This window comes from Montipora foliosa, chromosome 2, assembly GCF_036669935.1.
Source record: "Montipora foliosa isolate CH-2021 chromosome 2, ASM3666993v2, whole genome shotgun sequence".
NCBI lineage: Eukaryota > Metazoa > Cnidaria > Anthozoa > Scleractinia > Acroporidae > Montipora > Montipora foliosa.
The window spans coordinates 23,256,612-23,264,111 of NC_090870.1; positions in this window are offsets into that span (position 1 = coordinate 23,256,612).

The following is a 7,500-nucleotide window of genomic DNA, read 5'->3' on the forward strand; positions in this document are numbered from 1 at the left end:
AGCGGCGGGAACAGCAGCTTCAACTGGAGCTTGCGCGTCAGCCATAACACGGTAATGTTGCAAGAGGATTCTAACGCGGACTGGGCCGAAATGAAATGCAGGGCCCGGTTGTTCGAAAGCCGATTAACTTAATCCACGATTAGCGTAAACTTTCGTTTCATGTTTTTAACTTTTTGGTGAAAGTTTCGTTTGCTTATTTTTGTCTTTCAAGAGTAACTTCTTCAAATGTAAAGTTTTGCCGAATATCAGTGATGAACAGCATTCGGGAGTAGAAAAATCAACTCCTTGGTTAATTTTTAATCCGGGGTTAGTGTTAATCGGCTTTTGAACAACCGGGTCCAGAGCTCTTATTTATTCTCGCGCTGCAAGGGACTGGTGCGAATAGGGGTATCTACCACGCATTGATTTTTCTTCCCATCTTTTCTGCAGTTGTTGCTGGCCTTGGTGTTTTGCGACTGCTTTGATGCAGAACTGCCATTTCATTGCATGTAGGGCATGTCTCTTGAAGGTCTAATTCTTTCTCCTCAGTTATTTAAAACCCTGAGTGTGGGTCCGGCCGGAGTCGAACTCACGACCTCCCACAAGCCCGGTGCTCAACCAACTGAGCCACCGGTGCGCAGTCGTCCCTGCGAGCTAGTAGATTCCTCAATATTTGAGGCTGCCTGCTTAACTCGTTCTCTTTCAAGTTCCACATCAGTCAACCTCTTACGTTTAATGATATAACTACGTACATTAGCAAGCTTGTTTGATCGAGATTAAGTCTACTTGTAGGATTTTGTTGTTTCCAGATCTTATATGCTGTTTGGGTGGTAGCAGTCTCAGAAGGGTCATTAGTAGCATTGAAGAAGGCTTCAATCACTTGTTTATACTCCTCTTTGGTCAATTTCGTCCTTTTTACTGAGGTGGGTCCTCGGCGTGGTTATTCTGTGGCTCTTTGTGAGAAGGGTTTGTTCCAGAAGTAGACTTTTCGACCTCAGCCTGGTTCTCTACTGAGGGACGCGGTCCTTGTTCGCCCGCGCGACGACCGATGCGGTAAGAAAAACTATTATAACAGCTAGTCATGTCTATATTTGGCACTCGTTACCCTCAGTAGGCGCCCTTACCGGGTGCTGTCAGCCGGAGCAGGAGGCAGGGGCGACCACTCCCTGAAGTAGTAATAGTACTGCTAATCTATGCAACTGGTACTGAAAGGCAGGTAGCCCATAAGAATTACAGAATTAGTAGAGAATTACAATGGTGCAAGTTGGAACTCACAAAAGCATGTATAAGTATTAACGTAGGGTCATTGTTAAGACTACTTTCTGATTTTACTCATTTTTCTTGATAAAACTGTGGTTTAGGCAATTTTGTAATGTGTTCATTTAGAGGGAGAACTTTGGTCTTCAGCAGCATGTTAAGGGACCGACTCATAAAAAAGGGCCATACACTTGACCTCATCATAACTAGATTTGTGGTGGGGCCGGATGTCGCTCTGGTGCGACGCGTTAAGGTTAGAGATCCATGCATTGCTGATCATTTTGTGGTTCACTGTGAATTGCATCTCCAGAAACCGCGTTTTGGGAAGAAGGTGGTGAAATTCCGCATGTTACGGTCCATTGACATTGACTCCTTTTGTGAGGACCTACGCGACTCTGATCTCCTGCTAAAGAGCTGTTCGCATTTAAACACTCTGGTTGAACAATACGACCGTACGCTCTTGTCTATACTAGACAAGCGTGCGCCCGAGATACAGCGGCAGATTACTGTACGTCCATCGGCCCCATAGTACACTCAAGAGGTTGCAGATGAGAAAAACAAAAGACGTAGACTGGAAAGGAAATGGCGGAAATCCAAAATGCAATTTGACGGTGAACGCTATGTGCATCAGTGTTATGTTGTCAATAACTTAATATGCAACTTGAAAACCACAGAGAGATAATTAGTGAAAATTCTAGTAATCAGAAGGTTCTCTTTAACACTGTAAATAAGTTGCTGCAAAAGTCCTGCGTAAAGCGCTATCCTCCATCTTCTGACGCTTGTTCCCTCGCGAATGCTTTTGCGGATTTTTTCGCTCAGAAAATTGACAAGATACATGCCGATCTTCACGAAAAGAGAACCGTGGATCCTGACCTTTTTTCGAGTGAGTCTACTGCATGCCAGGTTGAATTGTCAGACTTTTCTGTGCTACGTCAAGACACTTTTAAGGAGTGCACCTGCAAGTCAGCGAAGAAGTCATGTAATTTAGATCCCCTGCCGGCCTCACTGATGAAGAATTGTCTCGACATGCTGTTGCCTACTATAACCAACATTGTGAACCTATCACTTTCGACTGACACGATGCCTGAGACACTTAAGGTGGCTGAGCTGGTTCCTGCTTTGAAGAAACACGATGCTGACCATGAACAATTTTCGAATTTTCGTCCGATCTCGAACTTAGTGATGGTGTCAAAGGTCATCGAGAAGGCAGTCTCTGTGCAGTTAACTGATCACGTCAGAACCCACCATCTCGAAGAATGGTTTCAGTCTGCCTACAGGATTCACCACTCCACTGAAACAGCTCTTGTTAAAGTACAAAACGACATTCTGCGGGCAATTGATGACAACAGATCTGTGCTTCTTCTCCTTCTGGACCTTTCCGCCGCATTTGACACTGTAGATCACTCTACTTTACTTTTGCGTATCCGTACTCGGTTTGCACTTATGTCCAGAAATGCACACGATGACAAAAATGGCAGATTTGGCGAAAGAGCTGCACGATATTACGTACAAGTTGAGGGCTACAAGTCTTCCCTTCGGTCCCTGGATTCTGGTGTACCCCAGGGCTCAGTACTGGGCCCACTCTTGTACGTGTTATACACTTCTCCAGTAGCTGATATCATCACGTCTCATGATTTGCAGTATCAGTTCTACGCTGATGATACTCAGCTCTATATCACCTTCAAAACTGACTCTGCTGATGATGCGTGCTTGGCTAAATCTAGAGTAGAACATTGTGTAGAGGAAATTGACAGGTGGATGATTTCAAACAAGTTAAAGTTGAATGATGATAAAACGGAACTCATTGTCTTTAGCTCTAAATACCGTCCAAGACCCTGTCTCAGCAACGTTCAGATTGGTAGTGAGTTTATAGAGCAAAGCAATACTGTACGCAATCTAGGTGTTTGTTCGATCAAACTCTATCTTTCGGGGAACGTGTATGCTAAATCATCTCATTACCATCTTAGAAATATTAGTAAAATTAGAAACTATCTAGATGAAGATTCTACTGAGACGTTAGTCCATGCATTTGTTTCATCAAAGCTGGACTATTGTAATGCTTTACTTATTGGACTTCCAAAATACCAAATAGACAGACTTCAGTCGGTGCTAAATACTGTGGCTCGTATTATAACTTTTACTTGCAAATATGATCATATAACTCCTGTTCTAGTTAGACTACATTGGCTCCCTGTTTCCTATCGTATAAGGTTTAAAGTGCTACTGCTGACTTACAAAGCACTTAATGATTTATCTCCTGAATACCTATCTGAGCTACTTAATAAGCCTGTGCATACCCGCAATCTTAGATCTCAGTCTCAACATCTGCTTAGTGTTCCTAAATCCAGAACTGTTACCCATGGCGATAGAGCATTTTCGGTATGTGCTCCTAAGCTATGGAATGAACTGCTTTTTCAGTTGCGCATGTCGTCAAATTTACAAGCATTTAAATCAGGACTGAAGACGATTCTTTTTAAAATGGCCTATCTTTAGATGCGCATTTGCTTTATTATCTTGCGTACTTTTATTTATTTTCTTTCGTTTCCTACTTTTTGTAGTGTAAGATCAGGGATCGCGTTAACGCAGAAATCGTGCATTTTTATGCAAATAAATCCAAAAAATGCATCATCGAAATTTTAATGCGTCCCAGGACGCAAGGCACTGACTTAAATAACTCACACAACTTGCTTTGATTTGTCAGTATATTCTGTTGTTTGTAAAACTGTTGGAGCGATCTGTGCTCATAATTGAAGTTCTAAGAGCGATCTGTGCTCATAATTGAAGTTCTAAGAAATGGGGTTTAAAACATCTAAAAAGGTTAAAACTAAATTTTCGACCGCCTTCTGCGGTCTTTTTCAGAGGAATGTACTCTGCAAGTCACTGAATGCAAATATATAGCAAAAGACGTCACCGTTCGTTGCTCCTAAGGGAGGAAACCAGTGATGCGTAAACTCTTGGAAAGGGTGCTCTTTCATTAACAGAGTTCTTGTCCAGAAATGAATGTAACGGCTCTAGAAAAAGCCTTTGTCGGCCGGTCCTATGCATATGCGTCAATATTAATTCCAAGTTGGTTACTCTCTTTTTCTCATAATTTAAAACATACTCTATTTCACGCTGAGGGTCACCAAGATTTTGGGACCCCCAAAAAATGCTTGGGACCCCAATTTGGCCGAACATGCGGGTCCCAGGACCCAGATTGAAAAATCCTAGTGCCATCCCTGAAGATGTAATTTGTAAATATTTTTTAATTATATATAGTTATAGAAATTAGAATAGTAGAATGTAATTGTAAAAATTGTTTTAGAGTTAGTATAAGGTTTAAAATTGAAAAAGCGCTATGAATAATTAGTATTAATAGCACTATAGAAATGACTTTATTATTATTATTATTATTATTATTATTATTATTGTTATTATTATTATTATTATTATTATTCCTTGCAGATGAAGACTCAGGGTTGTATTTGCTCTACTACAACTTTCGCACAGTCCAGAACTGGGTTAGTACGGAACTTTGAGCTGAAGACAAGACCTTCAGATTTATCCTGCATGGTTCAGCTTTAAGCCATTGTAAACCATCCAGGTGTCAATGTCAATGTCTCTGACGCACAGCTCAACCTTAGAATTAGAATTAGAATTGGTCATCAGGAGCTCTTGATTCGAACCCACTCTGAAAGAAATATAGAGGTGGGAATCATCAGCTTACAGGTGGTACTGGAGTCCATGGTGCTTTATAATCTTCACAACGAGCGACGTGTACACCAAATAGAGCAGATACCCAAGTACAGATCCTTGGCGCACACCACAATCGAGGCCTCCAAGTAGGGCTTGAATTCTTCAACTTGAACATAGCTATAGTGTTAATGCATGGCCAGATAATGCTTCGTTTTAACAGAATCTGCCACCATGGCCAAATTTCGACGTTTCGACGGTCACTTTGTTTGTTGTTTGCGACACTCTGCTCTTGTTCAGATGTCTGCAGTATCTTCTAGAGTGCCGACCTTTAGGTGTCTTGACAACATAAGACCTGGCTGTGTGATGCTTGTCAACTAGTGTCGCTTTGCCGAATCCACGTCTTTATCATGCTTCAGAGTAACCTTCTCACTCTTGCAAAGAGACGGCACCTCTTTACTGCCGTTTTTGTCCCGGTAATCATTAATTTATCTCTTTCACCTCTTTATTTTATCTGAAAGTGCTGTTTGATTTCTGGGGATCCCTGAAGCTTAGTAGCTCAGCGTTAGTTGGAAGAGACGTCTTCATTCTTCGGTTCTTACGAATTTGAGCTGGAGAGAAGCCTATTCCATCCAAGGGAGTGTTGCTGTAGTTAGTTAGGGATCTTGTCCTATCATGATGGTTTGCATTGCTCTTTCAGCTTCTCCGTTATAGACTGGTGATACTGAGGACTTTCAGTGGTGTGCACAAAACCATAACTCTCACTGAAATCTTCCGATGATGAACTTGCATACTGGGGCCCATTATCGCGGATAAGTTCATCAGGAATGCCGTACCTTGCAAACTGGCTTTTCAGCCGATGACAGATACTTTATTACTGCTTATCTAGCTTTGCAACTTCTATGCACTTTGAATGATCATCCACACCTAGCAAGTAGGGAACCCCATTGACCTCAAACAGATCACTTCCACTTCTAGACCATGGTCTGCCTGGGGCTCTTGAACAATCATTGGATCTCTTGGTTGCGTTTTATGGAATTGGCTACATATGGAACACTTGGACATTTTGTATTCAATCTGTAAGGACATTCCCGGCCAAAACGAATGTCTCGAGCGCGCTGTTTGCATTTCACGATACGTTGATGTGACTCATGGATGAGGTCTAGCTAGCATTTCTTTCTGCATTCTTTGGCGGTAGAATGAACTTGTAACCCTTAAACAAGAGAGCGACAATTGATGAAATTAATCTCTGTTCCACAAATAATGGCGAACGTTCATGGATAATACTTCCTTTCTTTATAGCCAACCATTTTGGACTATCGTGTTTAATTTGCTCGTAGTCAGTGGCTTTCTGGAAGCTGTAGCCTAATTCTCTGGTGAAATGGGAAGATGCGCTGAAACTGTAGAACTTCATTAACTTCAAAATCTGGAATGAGAGTTTCTGTAGTCTCTCAGTTGCAAGTAGGATCTGCTGAAGACATCAGCCACAGAAAGTTCTATACCTGGTAGGTATTTAACTTTAAAATGGTCAACATCATCTTTAATTGTGACCTGAGGAGTGCCTGATAGGAAGGCTCGCTTAAAATGTACTGCAATGGTTTGCGGTCTGACTCTACATGCGTTGGTCTTAAATGAACTGCTAAAACTTCCGTACTCCGTAAACAGTTGCGAGGGTTTATTTTTCGATCTGAACGTATAGCTCTTGCCTTGTGTGAGAGCTCTGGATGCCTATGCTAGTGGTTTTCCGTCTTAATGGATTACTGCACCCAACCCTTAGCAACGTGCATCAACTGACAGTGTCAATGGCTTGCTTGGGTCACATAATTATAGCACCAAAGTACTAGTACTGGGTCGAGTAATGGCGGAGTAAAGACCTTCGATGCGACTGTCCACAAAATTTATACTCCGCATGGTGGTTTATGGCCGAATTTTTTAATAATTTTCTCAACAACGAAAAAATCTAGATCATCGGCCTCCTCGAACGACTCAATCATTTCACCCGAGGCAAAAAACCTAAGAAACACATTTCACGCTCAAAGTATCCGAACAAGAAGAAGATGAAGTAATGACAGCTCTCAATACGGTAGACGAGCTAGCTGGATATGTGTAAAAGATTTTAGAAAAGCTTGAAGACCTTGACACGAAAGGATTGTCTTTAAAGAAAATTAAATCTAAGCTGGCAAAGCTAGAAACACGAACGACAGATTTAGAAGCGTTGAAAGAAGAAACCAAGAGAGACATAAACGATTTGAATGAAGGCGCGAACTTTGCTGGAGACGTCCAAAGAGTTAGGAAAGGCACAAGCAGAAGTCGTCAAGCTCACCAGAAAGGTGCAAAAACATGACGAAGCAGTTAAGGAGACTGAATCAAAAAAATTATATCTTCAGGCCCATTCTCGACGTGAAAACAGCAAGTTCATGAAAATCAAAGAAGGACCTCAAGGACAATCCGAACACACCGAGGAGGTATAAGATGCTTTATAGAACGCGAGCTGGGACTTGTAGATGCTCAGAGCCTAGAATTTCAACGTGTCCACCCCACAGGAAAAACCAAAGAGGGTAAACCACGTCCGATTCTTGCACGTTTTTTTGA